The sequence below is a fragment of the Anser anser genome (genome assembly GCF_964211835.1).
Source record: "Anser anser genome assembly, chromosome: 3".
In the NCBI taxonomy this organism is placed as follows: Eukaryota; Metazoa; Chordata; class Aves; order Anseriformes; family Anatidae; genus Anser; species Anser anser.
Genome location: NC_139722.1, coordinates 40223089 through 40234101, shown reverse-complemented (window position 1 = coordinate 40234101; position 11013 = coordinate 40223089). Strand labels below are relative to the sequence as shown.

Genomic DNA, 11013 nt, shown 5'->3' with positions numbered 1-11013 from the left:
AGACCTTGAGGCTCTGATACTGCACTGAATATAGGAACTAGGAGAGCTGGTCGGCACTGAATGCAATGGCTCTCTTCACAAACATCTGCCAAAAGAAAAAAAACACAGTAGTTTCCAAGCCCTTTACTGCTGCCTGATGCACGTGACTTACTTATCTTTCTGGAACAAGTTGGCCATTTTGGCATGAGCCTATTGAGTATACGTGGAGTTCTTAGAAATAGGTGTTAGTCAATAGAGGGATCTAGGCTCCATGAAGTATCACTTGATCGGGAATGCAGTTCTGAGTGCTGAAGAAGTTGAGAAGTGTTGAGAGTAGTATTGGTCCTGGTGGCACCGTGAAGAATAATGACCGTAGCTGTAATGAAAGTAGAACACTTCAAAAATACAGAGTTCAGTTTTGGTCCTGTCACCACCTGTTGTCTTAGGTGAGTGTGGCTTCTCTGACCGTGCCCCTCAGTTAAAGTAAAGCTCTTTTCAGAGGTCACCCCAGAAATGGTGGGTAAGAGCTGCCTTTTCACAACTCTCCAGTCCACAGGACTTCTACTGAAGGACAGAATTTTCCACCACGCGTTTGTCTTTCATTTTGTTGAGACCCACCATTGTGACCCAGTCTGTTTTTCTCCCTTCCCTCCATTCAGGTTTATGTGAGATGAAGAACACCTACCAGCGTGCATCATTTGTTGGACGAGACATTAAAAAAGTGTCTTATACTGGCTGTGGTATGAATGCTATCTAAAGAATGTAGTTTTCTTCTGTTTGCCCTAAGATCTATACAGTCATGCATACCCTTGTATTTAGAGAGACTATCAACATAATTAAGGCTTTCATTTACCATTAAGTTCCCTGAAGAATTTGACTACGCTGTACAACTTAGCGAAGGTGACTTTAGCTAATACAAATCTTCTAAGTGGATATTATCAGAGTAAGAATAATTTTCTTCAGATTTATGTTTCAAACACGTTCAATTATGAAGTTGAAAGAATGTGAAAATGCATTAATTTTACTCTAATTTTGGTGTTTTTCAGTTTAGGCAATGACTTGTGTGTTTCACTTTTGAGTAATTTTCTGTTTAGTGACTCAGATTTTCATGTACTAGTTGAAGTGATTGAGCACTGAGGCATGCAAGGGTTTGTTTTGTTTGTCTTTTAAAGAACTTCTTTTCATTCTCTTCCTCTTTCTAAATTTTGAGGTTTTAGTTTTTCTTTTAAAGGGATGAAATACCCCATATGCTATAAGAGCTAATTTCTGACAAATTGATATAGAGACGCCTTTTTTTTTTAATTAGAATTCATGCAAGAAGTAAACAGTTCCTGAGTAGTGTGATACTTCCAAAATGTGTGAGCTGTGAGTCTCCGTTTTTGAGTGTCATCAGAGTGGCCTAAACGTGTGGAGGCATTACTAAACTAGCCGTGTTTCTTTGAAACTCTTTTTTAGAATAAAACCAAACCAATTTAGTATCTTACAAACACTTTGAAGTCAGGAGCTGGATAACTTTAAAACATTGATTCTAACAACTTGTAGTTGATGAAATCTCTAAGTAATTCTGTAGGCAGCAGCCCTGAGTACTTAATGACATGGATTCTCTGAAGAGTTAAAATGCATCCCAGAACGTGCAGTGGAAAGTGGTTATTTAAAATGCTGCAGTACTGGAGCATCTTTTTAAAATTCTGTGGATATAAACTTACTGTGCATTAGCATGGAAGTGTAATCAACAGGAGAAAACTACTCTAACACAGAATTCAAGTGCATCGTTTGAGATCACATGTTTTGTGATGGAATTTTCTTTTCCCTCATTAAAACTAAAATTCTGTGTTTTCTTGCATGTGAAGCGCCAGTACTGTGATGAAGTCATAGTTCATTCTGACAAAGCACTGCAGCGGTTTCTTTTCTTTGAAGAAAAATTGTTCAAATAGTATATTTTCAAAATTACTGACCTATAACCTCCCTCCAATTTTACACATCAGTTTAAGTTGAAGAATTAAAGCAAATAAGCCCAAACAGAGAGTGACACACAGTAGAAAGTGTTTGCTTTAATGACACAAGTACTGTCCCTTTGATTTGCAGTAGTCATTGCAGAATATTTTTGTCTTAAATTGAATGTTGGGGTATTTTGTCTTAAATTGAATGTCAGCATTTGCCTACTGGATGATATGCATGACATTATTACATAGTGATATTTGATGCTGCCGCTTTGTTTATGTCCTGTTCTTTAGGGAAATCAGATTGTTGACACCAAAATCTTGTTTGGATTCTAAATGTTTATTGATAGCGACATCTGAATTTACTCAATTACAGAGGAACACATCAACTTTGCCCATTTCAGCTGTGTTGGAAATGAGAAATAACCCAGCATTGTCTGGGGGATTCTTGCAGGCTCCTCTGATTCTTCATGGTGACATCTGTTTGACATCCCACTTGGTTTTCCACTGTATTAATATTTGCACGCTAGGTCCTGTACTTATCCTCAAATGGCTGATTTCAATACTTCTGTTTCTGGGTTCTTTTTGGAAATGGTAGAGGACAAAAAAAAAGACTCAAACAGGTTGCTTCTTTTCATTTGTTCTCTCCCTGATATTTTCTGCAATATCTTTTCTGATTTTGTTCTCTCTGTGTTGATGTTTCATTGCAGAGAGGTCAGATAGCCAGTCTCCTTGGTCTATTTTCTTTTGGTTTATAAGCATTAGGAGCTACAAGCTAGGTCTTGAGCAAAAATCTACTGAAAAAATATTGAGTGCTAAAAATCTAAGTTGCACACAATCCATTAAGTGCTACTGACATCCTTAAAACATACACTTATGAAATCTTGGTGCTTTTGTACACCATACAAATACAGATTCATACTTAAATTATAGTTTATCCTGGCAGTCGCATTTTAAGCATTTCTCAATTGGCTCCAGAACATCTTTAAAAAGAAAAGATTCATATAGATAAAGATGTCTAAGGAAAAAAAATTCTCATGTTGTCTCTTGGACAAAACTAACATATTTTTGACAACATAATATATTTTCTGGGGACTAGTCAGGGGAGGTACTCTGCTGAATATTTTTCCTGACGGTGATACCAGGAGCTGCTACCAGAAGGATTATTTGTTTCAGAATTGCTGAGTACCAGCAGGTAGTGAAAAAAACACTGATGCCACACCTGGTCACCCTTTTTTTACCTCGAGACTAAACATGCTCTAGCCTAAATTGTGAAGGGTTGGGATTACTGCTGATGGGTACCTTATAGGTGGGTATAAATATAGATGGGTATAAACATGCCCAAACAAACAAACCAACTACCACCACTACCAAAAAGACTGGCTTACCTGCAGTATGTAAGCCAGGACACTTCATAGTGTATTCCAAGATGCCTTCTTTCACAAAATGCTGGCCAAAAAAAAAAAGACCATGGGCTTACCACAACAGGATGCACGTTAAACTATGTGGAGGTGGGCTGGGTGAGCTCAGTTACACCATATGGTCCTCAAAGGTCCACATAGCTGTATCCGAAAAGTAAGTTACAGAACAGTATCAGAGCTGCCTTCATTATTACAGCAGGATTTGTCCTTTGTGTAGGTTTTACTCTCTACCTGGTGTGGACTGGAATCATTTTTGGACTCTACTGAACTAAAATGTCGTGTAGGTACAAATACAAGAGTATAAATCGGGTATGAGCACACTGAGATTGGAAATCCATTCCCAAATCCAGAGAGCTGTGATGTTCTGGAGCCTCTACTCAACATAGGGAGAGCAACCAGCCTAGCTACTTCCCAGAGGAAGCTCAGCTTGTTGATGAAAAAGCTTGTGAGTTGTGAGGACCGTATCAATTCCCTGAGAGTGCAGACACTGGGAAGTGCTGTAGTCCCAACTCACGTCCTTAGTCCTTGATAAATACTGCTCTAGGCCTTCCTCGGCTTTCTGTTGTTCCAGTTTACCCACAAACTGTTGGATGGTTGTTTTTGTTTTCAGTAAGTGTTGATTGGCTGGAGTTGTGGATGTCCCAGCAATAACATTAAAGTCTTTCACCAGAAACTCCCAGGGTTTCTAGAAGCCACACCATCCACTTAGCAGTGGTATCGCTCAGGAACCCTAGGCCCTGTGCTACGTTTCCTACTTGTGCAGGGGTTAGATCAGCTGTTACTTTAATTTCCCAGTGTTGCTCATGCCCATCCACATCAGTTTTGCGGACTGCTTTGATAATAACCAGATGCGGCTGAGTGGGGGAAACATCATCTGTTCCAACTCCTTTTGCAAAACAGCATATGGAGAGAACAGGAATGGGCCTTCGGGGTGAGCCAGCAGAGCCGAATCAGAAGGAAGTTACCCAGTCCCAGGGGCCAACCTCTTCATCTCTAAATCCTGCGCGGGGGTGCCACCATACTCTGCTTTACTGCAGTGCCCTTTTCAAGGGTTGAATCATCCTCTGGTGAGTCAAATGATCTGATCCACAAATTTTGTCTTTTCCAATACTCCCTTCACAGCTGCTTCAACTTCTTCCAGCTGTCAGTATGTCGTTCATCAAACTCCTCTCTCACATCCTAAGTGCTGAACGCAAGCTCTCCGCAGCAGAGAGACAGTAGTCAGCTCAACCCCTCCAGTCCTGCTCCTCTTGCTCAGCACTGTTTCCAGTCCTGTTCCTTCAGTAATTTCATCTCATATTTCAGTTCCACGTTTTTGTACCTGTAGACCAGCAGACATTGTTCCAAGTTGTGCAGTTTGTCGTAAAGCCCATAATGCAAAAACTTGAGTATTGGCTTTAAATTTAGTGTTCTCCTGACAGCTTATGAATGCCTTACTTGCTTTTCTCAGTGCACCCCCTCCCATAAAAGCTTCCCGCTGCTATGAACTGAGGGCATCCTTAAAGGTTCCTCAGGGTGGGAGAAGTTCATTCCCCTTCCCACCCTCCCCTTTATATTGCCACCATTAATAGTCCCCACAAAATCCAAGCTATAAATCTCAAATTTCAAAAGTTACGGCAACACCAGACTGCATAATTGTTTTCAGCTTTTGTTATTCTGCTTTCAGAGTAACAAAATTCCTCTGCTGTCTGTATCTTCTGCCAGTCTGCACTCCCCCAACTCACGTTGGTAGGCGTGCAAGAGAACACCACCTCTGCAAGTGTATATACACAATTTAAAAGTGTAATAATCATTTAATGGTTAATGTGGATAGTTAGGAGTAGAAGTTACTAGGCTAAGCGTTAACATGCTCACCCCCCCCTTGCAACAGACCGTACGAGACCTCGATACCCAGTGTCACTAGACTGACATCTGACTCTGTTTTTTCGGTCTAGTGGTTTATAACTTTTCACTGGTGTTATCTTTCCAAACCTCATCACAACAACCCGCCCCCTATCCGTGATTCCGCCTTTCTTATCTCGTCTGTCTCTGCTGTACAGGCTTTTCTCACAGCTCTTTCACCGTGCTGCCATTTCCTGAGCAGGCTGAGCCAAGGTTACGCGGCTGGGCCCTATCAGGGCTGGGCTGAGGAGCCTAAACAGTGAGAACTGCAGTGGGAGGTGACCTGTCAGGAGGCAGTTGAGTAAATAGTCAAGCTAATGCAGTCGGTTGGAGCCCTGAGAGAAGTTTAATTTGCCAGGTGGTAGAAATTCACATTTGGTCAGCAGAGCCTCTCTCTAGGCTCTCTTGACCTTTGTCGTTAGGGATTTAGTCCAGTTGCCCATACAGGTGCCATTTACTCATGCCATTTACAGTGCTTTATGGCCTTCAGCTACCGACTTGGCCTTCAGCTAGTGCCTCCTTCAGGGCAGCACCAGTATCCTGTAAATTTCCCGTATCATACCTCTCTGCTCCATGTGGATGTCTTGCATACCGTAGGGTTCCTCATGTGACATCAGATGCATAAGTGTGTGCTATGGAATCAAGCGCTGTATTTCTGCTAACCACCTGAGAAACTCCTGAGTGTCCCAGATACCTGGATGGGGTTGGCAGAGACATCTGATAACTAAATATATCTTGGTTAATGACATAGTAAGCTTTAATCATCCTTAATACTGATTGTAAAACACTTTTTGAGGAGCTTTTAATTAAGCGCCTGCTCATAAATCCTTTACTGGCATTGCTGAGTCAGTCGTGGCTATATGCAAGTGCCTGTGTGCAAGCAGGTACGTGCAAGAAGTTCACGTTAGAGTCCCAAGGAGCATTTCTGGAATGGATGGGATAGGAAAACTGCTTGATGGCAGTCCAACAGAGGTAATCCTGACTCTTTTCTTTCTGGCTGCTTTGTAACCGTAATGACAGATGTTCCCTTCCCAGAAGGAGGGTTATGGGAGTTCATTAAAGTGAAGAGGCACGGGGAGCAATTCACGTAATGAACAAATAGCAAAAAGGAAAAGTAACTGTGTATGCTTGGGCCTGAAGAGGGGAGATCATGAAAAACTGGCTGTGTGGAAGGAGACAAGAGCTATGCATGGCATTTTCTCCCTAAATAGTGGAATAGGACCAAAACAATTCTAGATTGGAGCAGTTCATAACTACTCGCCAACTATCCATCTCTCTCTGCAATTTTCAGGGTAAAGAATATGAACCAGAGAAAATTTCTGCCATTACCTGTAGTTACTGGAGCTAATAGGTAGATTGGTGAAGCCAGGAGTCCTGCACAGCTGTCACTCAGCAGCTTTACCTTTCACATATTCCTTTGCAAGTTTATTTTGAACCAGGAAACAATCTGAACTATTACAACTATGGTGCCAGTGGGCAGCGAGTGAAGTGACAGGTGTAATTTGCCTCATTCTTCAGAGGAACAGAAAGGTGATATGCAATCAACATACCTTTATTTTGACGTCTCATAATGCAGGCTACTGCAAGATACTCCACAAACTCGTCACTGATGATCCTCATCAGGCATTTGCTTGCTTGAGCGCTTACAGTGATCTGGTAAATTCTTCCCTCATTCTCTTTGTTCCATTTCTGAAATAACGCTAATTAAAAATCAGTTGGCAAAGCCACCAGTTTTGTGAGATAGTTGTTTTAGAACTAGGCTTGATGAAAAGACAGTAATTGCTTTCCTGAGAAGTTCAGTGCATCTGTGCAATTATTACAGGGCATTTTGTTACACAACGCTACGCTTGTTTTATCAGCGAGGAGGAGGTGCGCTTGTATCCAGATTTACCAGGTCCGAATTCACAGAAAGGATGTAAAAGCTAAGACTGTATTAGTCATCAAGGAGCACAATGATGATTTCTCCTCCAAATGAGTCATACCAGTTCCCACTGTTAATGCAGACACATGAATATTATATTCCTTAATTCCATTAGCGTTTAATTCTGCAGCCAACTGTCTGTATCGAAGGGGTAGCATTATAAACGAAGCAAACTAGTCTACGTTTTGAGAACTTGTGAAGGAAGGTTATGATTGCTTCGCACAAAGGACTATTGTATTTTCTTCTGTGATCTCAGACTTTCTTTAGAAGAAATTATTTGTAGTTGAATTTATGGGGTAGCGTACAAAGCATATAAAAACCACTATGAACTGGCTTTATGCAGTCACTTAGTGTATAGTATACGCCTTTGAAATATGCCTTACCTCACACAGTTACATGGCCTGCACAGATAAAGAATAGTTTAATGCCATATTAGCCAGTTAATTCCCTAAGATCTACAAGAATATACAATAGAGAGAGATGTCAGGAGTAACTCCCACTTCTTGGAGTCCATCGTCCCCCAGCTCCACGTGATGCCCATCCCAGGTTGCTGAACTCCCTTCTTGGCCCTTTAACATTAGTTCAGCAGGAGTCCTACTGTTAAAAATAAGTTAAATGTTTTTAATTCTTCTAAACTGAAGGGAAATGCATTTGTATCAGATACAGGGAGCTATATATATATATTATATACAGCTATACATACATTTGAAAATACCTAACTATCTATAACATTAGGCAGCCTAAGCCCCCTTTGTATAATGCAAAGAACACTGGTTCCATTAACTTTTAACATGTTACTCACTGGATCTACATCTGACATCTATTTCAGGTCAGATGAACTGAGCTATAGATGTTCCTAGTTCTCTCCACTCTCCGTACAATGAGCCTCTGGTAGTCTCAGAAATGTTTATCCATCATCTGCAATTGTCCAGGGGAATTCTGCCCACATTTCCGCTCTTTCTTTCAGGGTAAGAATGGCTGCATTTGAAGAACTATGCATTTTATCAGGTGTTATGACTGTCATTAATGTTGTAGTATCTTTTGCAACAGAAGGGTATGTTCCTTTGCTCTGAAGCTAGGTGGCCATATCAGCATCTTTCATCCAAAAGAAAAACAGTTCAGTACGTCACAGCTGCAGAAAAGTACTTAGAAACATGAGCAAAAACATTTTCTTAGAAACTAGAAATGAAATACATCTTAGAAATTATTTGTGGTTCTTTTGTGAAACTGAAGGCATGCTTCACTGTAAAGCATTTACTGAAGCCAAACCGTTTTTAATATTTTGACTTGTCAAAGCTGATTACTCTAGCTGTTCTGCAGCCAGTTTGGTGAGGTTGTATAAAATCTGTCTGCAAGAGTTTAGCGCAGTATTAAATATGGAAATATTTGTTGTAGCAGTGGTCAGGCAAACTTTCAGTTTCCATATACTTCAGCTGAGCATGTTTAATTTTTCACCAAGTTAGATCATCTGACAGGATATACAAGCTGCCTTATGTGAAGTGCTGTTAGCGTGTGGGATTTGACTGCAGTTTTGCTACTATATTTGGCATTTTGTTTTAAGAAAAAACGTTCCAGAACAAAATGGCCCCTCTATGCAAAAGTCTGAACAAAAGGGAGATGAAAACAGAAATCCAAACGGAGATAGGGCATTGGTGGTCACATGAAGGAAGAGGAGGGAAGCTGACTCTTTGTTTAGGCAACACTGACTGTGCCAGAGCTGTGCACTGCTTGCTCCTAGTCTGTCACAAGCAGCTGGGGAACTAAGCCCCAGATTTCTGTCCGTGCACTGAGTTACAACACCGCCTTGCAGGTATCAGTGATTTCAAAACTGCGGCACCTGGCAGCATTCATTGTCTGTAGCCCAGACTGCTAGCTGTGTAATACGTCTGGAAATAAAAGCAGTCTCCTGCTGCTGGCTCTGTGTGATTTCACGTGATTACCCAGTGCCAGAACAGGCCGTGATGTCGCTTAATTAAATGGAAAAAACATAGACATCCTGTCCGTGAATTTCTGTTACTTCACATTTATGTCTATTCAGCTTATTTTCAATAGTGTTTAGCTGCTATGTAGTTACAGTGACTGTATTCCTATTTTTAGCTAAAAAACCCTGTTTCATGTTAGCTACAGGTGCTTCCTCTTCGAAATATATAAAATTACATCGCTGCCAGGTTCAAAACCACAGCCCAGGAGAGAAAGCTGAATTCTCTATTGCTCTAGTTCACAGTAAATATCACTCCTTGACTGATGTAATTATTCACATTATCATGCCATTATTTGAAATACCTCCTATCAAAGTAGATCCCAAATTCTTTTTACACAGAATTCTAGATTTTTGAGTGCAAAATACTACTGCTGCTTTGGGGCAAGGCAAGATTTAGTCCCAGAGAGTCCCAGAGCCCTCCCACTGCACAGCAAGGTGGTTCGGACAAGTAAGGAAAGATGGGACATAACAGCTAGAAATGACCAAAATGGTTCATAAACGTGACATCCAGGTCATTCAGCTCACTGTCTCAAGCAGTTGTATCAGCCATTGTTAATGAGAAAAGCTGAGATGTCACTGTGACTTGTTGGCCATTAAATATCCCATGGGGTGCTTTTGGAGTACAAGGGAATCCCAAAGCCGTTCCTTCCTTTCTGCTACATGTAATTACTCGTTATTTGTAGAGTTCTGCCCTGTAAAAAGGAAGATCACATTTCCCTTTTGAAAATGCACTTACTCAGTAAGATGGAGTCAGGTTGCTTTATTTATTTGTTGCTCTTACCACAAGGCCACTACACAATGGAACAGGAAAGGGAAGTGTAACACCTTATTTTGTAATGCTGAGAACATGAGGAGGTATGCAATTGTATATTATTCTCTGCATTATCTGTATGCAACTTTTTTTGGTTTACAACTGTTTTTTGTTGCTGTTCAATCGAAGAAGGAAATGGGAAAAGAGAACTAAGACATCAAAACACACCAAAACTTAAGTTTTATGTGGATGATTAGGAAGAAAGGGATATAAAAGTAACCTAGACAAAATTAAGGAGAATTTCTGAACTAGAAACAAGGGTGTCAAACTCATGTTGTTGAAGACAAGCATGTAAAAGCTCAGACATGTTTCTTCCAGTTTGCAGTGAATTAAAGTGAAACTGAGACTGCTGAGAACATGAACTCTTTAATTTGGTATGCATTTCCTTAGCTATAAGTTGTTACAAGTGCTATCCCAAGTGGATTGTGGCTGTTACCAGGCAGCAGAGAAACCAAAATTGTAGATGCAAACAAAAATTCCTCTGGCAGTGTGACATGGAAAAGGGGATCTGCCCATCAAGCCACGCTTTTGCTAGTAATTCTTGTCTAAACTGATTAGTGCGTGACACTATTTTAGACTTGCGTGATCCTGAAAGCAAACAAACATGGTGGTACTAAGTCTCACCGGGTCATTAAACTTTTTGGATGAGGCATTGGTGGGGCCTGTGAGGGCTGGAAGAAGTTTTCAAACCGCTCTGTTATGAGGTCCTTGGGCTCCTTAGAATCATAGAATGATTAGGGTTGGAAAAGACCTCCAAGATCCTCTGGTCCAACCACCCCCCTACCACCGATGTCACCCACTGAACCATGTCCCTAAGCACCACGTCCAGCCTTTCCTTGAACACCTCCAGGGACGGTGACTCCACCACCGCCCTGGGCAACCCGTCCCAGTGCCTGACTGCTCCTTCTGAGAAGAAATGTCTCCTCATTTCCAACCTGACCCTCCCCTGGTGCACCTTGTGGCCATTCCCCCCAGCCCTGTCACTAGCTGCCTCGCCCTCTGACTTCAGCTGCTCGAAGCCCTGCAACAAGATGGGCGCCCCCTGTGCCACCTCAGGGATGCGATCTCCATCTCCCTCC

At 41.4% G+C, this 11013-nt stretch overlaps 1 long non-coding RNA gene across 1 annotated transcript; it reads right to left on the bottom strand.

The window, feature by feature from the left end:
- Positions 1 to 1174: 1174 nt before the first annotated feature.
- On the bottom strand, positions 1175 to 10953 carry LOC310897351. Its single transcript, XR_014582239.1, has 2 exons — positions 6772 to 10953; positions 1175 to 5915 (listed from the first exon to the last, which is right to left on the bottom strand). It is a non-coding gene; the product is annotated as an uncharacterized lncRNA (long non-coding RNA).
- Between the last annotated feature and the right edge of the window lie 60 nt (positions 10954 to 11013).